Below are 8799 nucleotides of genomic sequence, written 5' to 3' on the forward strand. Positions count from 1 at the left end.
CTTAATCTACCCTCTTTCAGTTTAAAACCATTACCCCTTGTCCTATCACTACATGCCCTTGTAAAAAGTCCCTCTCCATCCTTCTTGTAGGCCCCTCGAGGGACTGAAAGGCTGCAATAAGGTCTCCCCAGAGCCCTCTCTTCTCCAGGCTGAACAGCACCAGCTCTCTTGACCTTTCCTCACAGGAGAGGTGCTCCAGCCCTCTGATCATTTTTATGTCCTCCTCTGGACCCGCTCCAACAGGTCCGTGTTTTATTTCCATGGTCCACAATAGGCAACTTTTGCTACAACAGCTGAAATGTATCTAGGTACTGCTACTGCAGCCAGTATATGGTAGTATACCTTGAACTTCCTAAAAGTAAGACAGGTTATATACACATATTAAACCACAATATTTAGCACCAAGACTTTGTACATAAGATTTCACTGTGAAATAAAAAGTAACCATCACCTGAATATGGCTATACAAATAAGAGAGATGAGAACAACATATCGAAAAATTCTGAAGCCATGACAGACATCTTCAGTATTATCTAGCTTTCTTAAAGTTTTTGGTACCTTTTAAGAAAACAACACCATACTGTAAAATATTTTAAGCATTAATCAGCTCAAACACACGACTAGCCATAACACAGAAGTAAAACTCGCCTACAACTATGGTAGCATTTCCTCAAGTATTTTGACCTGCAGCCCATTTTAGAAGTTCAGCTCCTTTAAGAGCCACTCCACCACGCTCTAACACCCCAAGCCTGCTGAACTGCCGCTGCTCCAGCCTGGGTCCCACAGAGCATACCAGAGCAGGAGCACACAAGTAGTGCCAGAGCCTGGCTGCCTGGACAAGTCTGGCATCTCTCCGCATCGCGCAAGCTTGGCAACACATTACAGACGGCTCTTGTGCTTCCCCTGCACACAGCTCCTAAAGGTAAGGGAGAGGGGGATGTGTGTTTGTCATGGTCATCTCCTCATTCCACCAGTTTCTTTGGTGTAATCATTATCAAGGAAGTATCACCAAGTCCAAAAAGGGGTCCATCAAATGGAGTAAGAGCGTGGTCTCCTCTATGAATGAGAGACGAAGAACTAGCTTCACCCCTAGAACTCTAGCTCAGTCAAGGCAGCAGAAGTCCTGTGACGACTGTGGCAGGACACCAGAATGAAAAGCGAACCACACAGACTAATCACTGCCAGACAATTATGCAACAACCACCAAACCCAAATGCGGGTTCCGTGACTTCTGCCTGTGATCCCACTGGTACATGCGAGGCCAAATTTCCATTAGGTTTCAAACTGAGATACTGCACCTTGGAGTTTGAGACACTCAAATTCTGTGTTATTTAGTTACTTAGACCATAGCTTTGAAATTATGGCATACAAGGATTAAACGTTAAAAAAAGTAGCACCCTTCAAGCAGCCAACTGGTACATCAGTTCAAGTTTGTGCTAAAACATCACTGCTGTAATTCACCCCTGGTACAGTCCCACTGTTGACGTACTACACAAGACAAGCATGATTCTCAAAGGTAAAGTATATTAAGATAGAGCATGTTTTTAAAACTATTTGGATGGATGCAAACAGTAAGGCTTTCTGATTAAAAGCCTTGAACAGCTACACACTATGAACCATCCTTTTCAGCCTACCAGGTTGAAAAAAAAAAAAAAAAAAAGAGTCCAAACCGCTGCTTTGCTAACTGGAAGTTTCTCTTAAAACACATATAACTCTGTTCTAAGGAAATGCAAGCTGCTTCAGAAGAAGCAGGTCACCCCTCTTACCTAAGACAGTGAAGTGAGGGTCCAGAGGGAAGCCACCCATTTAGTTCCACTCAGCTGAACAACTGCAGCTTCTCCTAATTCTTCACCACCCTGTAAAACATGGGTAAAGAACCATGCAGGATGGTAACGGAAAGAGTATCGGTAAAGACTGACTTCCTCCCCCTTCCTCCATTCAGCAGTTTGCATAATACAGGGAAGCGGGCTCAACCTATTAAAAGTAAGAAGTAGTTAATGCTTCCTTTAAGAGATTCATTCATAAGACTATTTGTGAGACAGAACACTATCATAATATTTAATTTATAATGTAATTTTGCAACCAGTAAGCTGTTTTGTCATTAATAAGTTCTGTCACTCCTAGCCACAAGAAGGTGGAACGACTAAAAAATAGCCATTTAAAGTGCTATTTGTCTACATGTTACATTGCCAAGCATGAATCTTGGATCTTAACATTAACTGAATTTATCTTTTATATAATTCTCCTATGAGGTTATTTGCCTGAAGAAATGTCTCAGCAGCTTGTACAGCTATGGAAGTGTTGCTTTGTAACAAAATATTACCTCTACACTGTATTTGCTGACTTTCTGCTAACCAACCAGATACATTACACATTACTTTTCACATGAACTAGCTTTTTTCCAAACTTTCATTCATGGGCAATCGAGCCTTATGAGGCTGTTAGGCACTGCCTGTAAATACAGGAAGCTAATGCAGTTAATGTTAAGGTCAAAGTATGTAAGGTGACACAAGTCACTTCAAACATGTGATTTGCTCATTGCTGTTATCTCTGCTAACCAACTCTTTAGCAAAGCCTACAGCACTCTCCAAGGGGCGGGAAGGAGTTTGTTTTTTGTTTTTTTTTTGGTTTTTTTTTTTTTTTGAAGTAAATATCGTATTCTACATTATTTGTTACAGACCCTGACAGCAAATGTATTACCCATCTCCTACCATGTACAAATCAGAATTTGATTAATGCAGAAAACCTTTCAACACTGCTTCTCTATAAAACTCATAACTACCTTAAATATATTGGATACTCCACAAAAAAGTGTAAAACATACCTCCTTTGTTTAAAAATCAATATAAATTCATCAACTAAAGTGAAGCAAAAACCTGGCCCACAGAAACAAAGATTGACACTGAAAATTAGATATTTGCCTATACACTTTAGGAATTCTCTCCTCTTATCCCTCAATTGCGTTTCTATTTTTAAGAACTAGTGGCTTTTACCTTCAAGTGTGGGGAGGAAGAAAGACATTTCCTGCGTTTAAAAAAAGATGAATTCTCTCTGGACATTCATTAAGTAAACTGAAACCAAAAGTAGCAGAGGCAAAAAAAATTAAAAAGTCTTTCCTGCATATCAAAAACTAAGATGATGCATATTTACAAAAATGAAAACACTCAGTTCCATGAGTGTCATATCATGTATCACATTAATTATTGTTTATACAAAATGTTATATGCTTAAACGTTCTCGCAATTAAACATGTTTATGACTTAAAACTTGACCTAAAGATGTTTTCCCTAACAATTATGTATTTGGTTAAGTAGAACCTGTGAAATCACAGAGAACTAGTGAAGAACACATCAACAAAGCACATATTCATAATGAAATAAGCGTGATTTCACACTAGGGTACATATGACATTTCATACTTCTGAAGCAGATTTTCTCCTACAAAACATGAAGTTAAATGAAAATAAAGTGAACCTATTTTATTTTCTCAGGTCGATTAGAACTGGCACAAACTCCAGGTGCCCTAACAAGCTGAGAACACCCCTAGATGCATTAACACACACAGCGTTGTAAACTCCATTCACAAAAGAATCATCATTTGCATATGTCTTTAAGCAGGAGCAGTAATTAAAAAAAGACTAAAAGTTTTGTTTGCTATTATTTTTTTTTCCATCTAGCTTGGTGCTTTTATTTATAAACCCTTGGGAGATACTCAAGATACTCCAGCGAGGGGAAACAGCAAACAACTCTGGTAAACAGAAAAAGAACTTGTTAATTCCAGTATGAAAGATGCTACGTTAGACAGCAAATATTTAGAGTGGATTGGAAGGTATTCACAAAAGAGAGATGAAGTATCTGTAATACTACATGGAAATAATTTCAATTAAAGGTGTTTTTTGGCCCTATAAACATAAGTTGTGGTCTAGCTTTTCTTCCAAGGTTTGTCTGCACTGAATTCACAGAATATTGCTGTTATGAAGATAAGTTATAAGCACTGCAAACTGCATCTGTTTTAAAAGACAAATGTGAGGAAAACTATTGAATATCCATAGCAATTTGGTAATGCACATATTTTCAATTCAACACACTCATTAAACTCCGAGTTTCACCATATTTTCAAATTTAAAAAAGTACCTTTAACCATTTCCAAGATGAAAGGGCACAAAGTATTTAGTGCCACCACCCAAACCAAGCAGTTTGTGAAAACTGTAAAGCCCATTTTCCAGCAGTTTTCATTCTTCGCAAGATGCACCTCTCACCATCTCCATTATTCTCCCACTCAGTCATAGATACCTAACAATGCAGTTAAGTGTAGCTTCTCCCTTAGCAGGGAATCTCTAACTGGAAGCTATTTGCATGAATTGGGAATTCAGCCTTATCTTTTAGAACACTCCTTTTCAAACTAGTCAACCAAAAAGACACCCCCCCCCCAAAAAAAAAAAAAAAAAAGGAAAACAAACACCCTGACAATACAACCACGTAGGTCTTACTTTCTTAGGAAATCAAAGCTAAAATCAGGTATAACTTCCTACTGAGAAACTTTTTGGTAGACATGCAAGAGGCATGGTAGAACTAATCTGACCAGTCGATTCTCACAGAGCCTCAGGTCTGCACAGACTCCTGCTGATGAAGGGAAGTTTCCGTGCAGACACAGAGGGACCATCCCTGAAGTAATGTGCAAGACACAGGTTTTGTCTCAGAACATCACTTACACAGAAGTAAATGTAAACAAGTATTTCCATTAACTAGAGGGAAAAAAAGCATAACTACAAGTCTACAGATTACAGGTTCTTGCCACTTATAGGAGAGTTGCGGACCATGTTTTATTTCCTAAGCAGCAGCAACTTCTGAACGACCATGTCCCATCATCTCAGACATCTGATTTACCAATCGACTGTGAACCATAACAATCCACGGAGCTCTTTAACAGAAATACTGCGGGTACACTTAAAAACTGAAACGCGGCAAGTCCTGCAGTCAGGAGTGACAGATCGCGTTTACCAGCCCAGCAGCCCGTTCCCAGGTGAGCAGACCCGGCTCGTTCAGCAGGCCCCGTACACCAGCCATGCCCCCACCTCCCCCCCCCAAGGGCCACAGCGGGCCACGCCGAAGGCACCGGGTCGCCCCCCGAAGCGCAGGCAGGAGCAGGCTGGGTTCATCCAAGGTCGCCCAGCAAGCCCGGTGTCCCCGGGGGGGGCGGGATGGAGCCCGGAGCCGCCCGGCCTTCCCGCTGCTGGGGAGGGACGGGGCGGCCCTGCACCCATGTGCCTCACGGGGACGAGGGAGAGGACCACCGGGGCCGCTCACCCCTGCCGCCGGCGCCCCCCGCCCGCCTTTCCCACCCCCGGCGGAGGGCAGCGGGCAGGGCCGCTTCCCCGTCAGGTTCGGCGTGAGGCGGCCGCCACCCCCCACCCCCGGCCCTCCCGCGGGCCGGGCGCTGCGCAGCGCCTACCGACCTGGGCGCCGCGGCCTGCTGCTCCCGGTCACTCCCGCCGCCGCCGCCCGGGCTCATGCGGGGGCCGCGCCACGGGCGAGGAGAAGGAGGAGGAGGAAGAGGCGCCGCCGCTTGCTGCTGCCGGTGGAGCCGCCGGGGCCCCGGGGCGGAGGAGACGGGCCCGCGGCCTGGCGGGGCGGGGACGGCAGGGGAAGGGAGAGGCGAGCGGCCTGGCGAGGCCGGCGGCGCGGCGCGGCGCGCAGGGGCGGGAGGGCGGGCCAGGCGCGCGGGTGCGCCTCCTCTCGCGGACTCGCTCGCGCTCAGCCCGAGCCCCGCGCCACCATCTTGGAAGCAACGCGGATCTCGGCGCGGCGCAAGCTCGGAGGGCTCGCGGCGGGCGGGGGCGGGGGGTGGGGGGGGCAGGAAGGAGGACCCGCTGCGTCCCGGCGTGCAACGCGGGCGGGGGCGGGCGGACGAGGCGGCTGTGGCACGCTACCCACCGCGCGAAACCATAGAGTTCCCGGGCCGGTTCCTTCGTGCCTTTCCCACTCGCGGCGCCCGGCGGAAGGGAGCCGAGGGGGCGCTTGCGTGCCTGCACGACTGAGGCGGCAGCCGCCATGTTGGAAGAGGGCAACGGGGCGCTGGGGGGTCGTGGGCGGGGGGAGGCCCCCTCCCAATGGAGCGTCAGTCAGCCCGGCGCCGGGTGGGGCGGAGCTCGGAGTCGCGCATGCGCAGGACGCCGGGGGCGAGCCGCGGGCGGGCGATGCGGGGCCGTGGTGGGGGGGGCAGAGGGCCGCCGCGGGGTAACGTGAGGTCACCGAGAGCCCGGAGTTGCTCAAACCGTTGACGTTTTCGCTGTTGCATCACTCATTTTTACTTGCAGCGTTGCACGTCTAAATAAATATGAACCGACCCCGGGGGGGCACGGAGGGCAGAGCTGGCCGGCGGGGTCGGGGAGCAGCAGGGCCCGGGCGTGCGGCCCTGAGGGCGGGCGGGAAACCCTCTGGTGCCGCCCGGCCCGCTGCCGGGCTCCCTCGCCTGCCCTGAGAATAATTTTTCCGTTGCCCCTCAGGTCATTTCTTCTCTTGCCTTGCCCCAGGTAGGCTGCTTGAGGGAGTTTAAAAACGCGAGTGAGGTTCGCCATTTGGCTGGTCGATGTCAAAATCTGGGTGACCAGATCATGTCAAAGTTGCTCAGCCCATGCAAAATTTGATTTTTTAGGGGGTTTTGGCTTTTTTTTAGGCATTAAACGTGGAGCTGCAAGCACAGAAGGGGGGAGGAAGGAGTACACAGAAAAAAGGAAAACAGATCTGAATCTTTTTTTTACATAATCCCTTAATACAGGAAATTAAATAGAGGTGGTTCTACCCTGGCAAAGAGTATGTTGTTTTTTTTTTTAAAAAGTTGTAATCTAGAAGCCTAAGAAGTTCTTAAATGTTAGAATAAGCTGTTAAAACCATAAACACGAGTTCTCAGAAGCATGGTACTGAAGCCAAGTATTTGTTCTGAGCCAGAAAATCTGTGTTTAAGATCTTCAAGAAGACATGGATACGTTACAGTTCTTAGCACGATTTTGGAAGACCTAACATATATGTTACAGGGTAGTAGCTGGTAAGACCAGTGGGCTTAAACTGCACCGTTAGAAATCAGCTCACAGATGGTGGGCAGATGTATAATTGAAATATTAAGACTGAATGAAGTACTCTTCAGTGTGGTCTGAAAGCAGGGTACATTGCTGTGCTCAGATGGACATCGGTATTCATCTAAAAATAATCACTGGAATGAGCACAGACTTTGCATCTGGAGGCTCTCCCACACAGTAGCAAAACCTGCCAACTTTGATGTATTAAAATTTCTGATTCAGGACAAAGTTTATTGTGCCATGAGCTTTCCTGTTACCTCAGAAATTATAATATTGAGAAAACTGGATCTGGAAGATGCACTGTCTTTCTGCTTTTCCCTTGCTCTGTCGCAGAGCCCATCTGTCCAGTCCTTATCCCCTGCCTGACTGTCAGGATGCTATGGAGAAGCACGTCACAGGCTAAAGTCCAAGTAAGCAACATCTTCTGCTCTCCTCTCACCCAGTCTTCTCATCACAGAAGTGCTCAAGCCCGTCAGGCGTAATTTGCTTTTGGTAAATCTGTGGTGGCTGTTCCCAGTCACCTTCTTGCTCTTACTGAGTCTGGAAATAACCTCCCAGAGTTTCGGGTGAAGCTGATCAGCCGTAAGTTCCCCAGAACCTCCTTACCTCCAGCCCTTGGGGATGTCGCACGAGCACCAGGATCATTCAGACATGACAGAAGGTGGCCTCACAATGACATTGGCCAGCTCCCAGTGTGCTTGGTTGCTTCCCATCTGATCCCATGAGCTTATAAACATCCAGTTTATCTAAGTAGTCCATAACTTCATCCTCCTCTTCTGTGAGCAGCACCTTTCCACCTTTCTCCCCTAAGCTTTGCCACCAGCCATGGGGATCTGGGATCCCCAGGACCACACCTTGCCAGTAGCGACGACACTGACATAGTCTTTTCCGTGTCCTGTGCCAGTAGGTGCTCTGCCCCATTAAGCAGCAACACCACAACTTCCTTTGTCCTTCTTTTGCGGTTGATGTACCTGGTTGATGTACCTACAGATGGTCTTACTGTCCTTCACATCCCTTGCCAATTCCAACTCTGGTCTAGCTTTGGCCTACACGATTTTACCCCTGCATGCTTCGATGATGCTTCTAAAGCCTTTCCTAGAATATATCCCAGTCGATCATTGCATGGAAGCTGTCTCCATAGCTTTTATCAGGACATTTGGTCATCTCCTTGCATCCTTGTAGCAGAAAGGACCAGGACTGCTCAAAATGTCCAAGACAGGGACACCGTTAATTTGTATGATGATGGTCTTTTTTACCCTTATTGCTTTCCAAGCAGAAGCTGACACTTGGTTCAGAGTTGGGTATTTTGGTCCTTTAAGAGCATCAAGTGCATTTTTTTTCCATGGAACTATCAATTGTGATCCTGAGATCTTGTCCCTGGTTAGTAATGGTCAGCTCGTGGCCTATCACTGCTCTGAGGTAATAATAATATCTTAGAGATGTCACTGGTTTTCCTCTGAAGAAACCAATGCGATTGTGGGGAAGAGGCAGATGGCAGCAGGTGGAGGAAACGTGCAGGATGGATCCAGCTGCTGTGTGTGCTGGGGTTTGTGTGTTGCACTGGCTGGATAAAGAGGTATGGGAAGGAGCCTTCTCTGCATAGGACACAGGTATGAAAAGACACAGCCTTCCTTCTGTTTTAGGGAGGTGTGGGGCAAACCTTACTGGCTGTGGACACGCAAAGAATGATACATTAGGGAATATACCCAGAGCAAATTGTGCTG

At 46.9% G+C, this 8799-nt stretch overlaps 1 protein-coding gene across 5 annotated transcripts in view; it reads right to left on the reverse strand.

Moving 5' to 3' along the window:
* Positions 1-6020, reverse strand: part of UBE3A (ubiquitin protein ligase E3A) — a 55495-nt gene extending 49475 nt beyond the window's left edge. For 2 of the 5 annotated variants that reach the window (XM_075427183.1, XM_075427166.1), the window contains exon 1: positions 5934-6020. The gene's annotated coding sequence lies outside the window, so the exon portion shown is untranslated. Of the gene's footprint in view, positions 1-1766; positions 1857-5455; positions 5702-5933 lie in introns of those variants that run through there. The other 3 variants (XM_075427174.1, XM_075427154.1, XM_075427161.1) reach the window with 2 other exon arrangements.
* Between the last annotated feature and the right edge of the window lie 2779 nt (positions 6021-8799).

This window comes from Opisthocomus hoazin, chromosome 1, assembly GCF_030867145.1.
Source record: "Opisthocomus hoazin isolate bOpiHoa1 chromosome 1, bOpiHoa1.hap1, whole genome shotgun sequence".
Lineage (NCBI taxonomy): Eukaryota > Metazoa > Chordata > Aves > Opisthocomiformes > Opisthocomidae > Opisthocomus > Opisthocomus hoazin.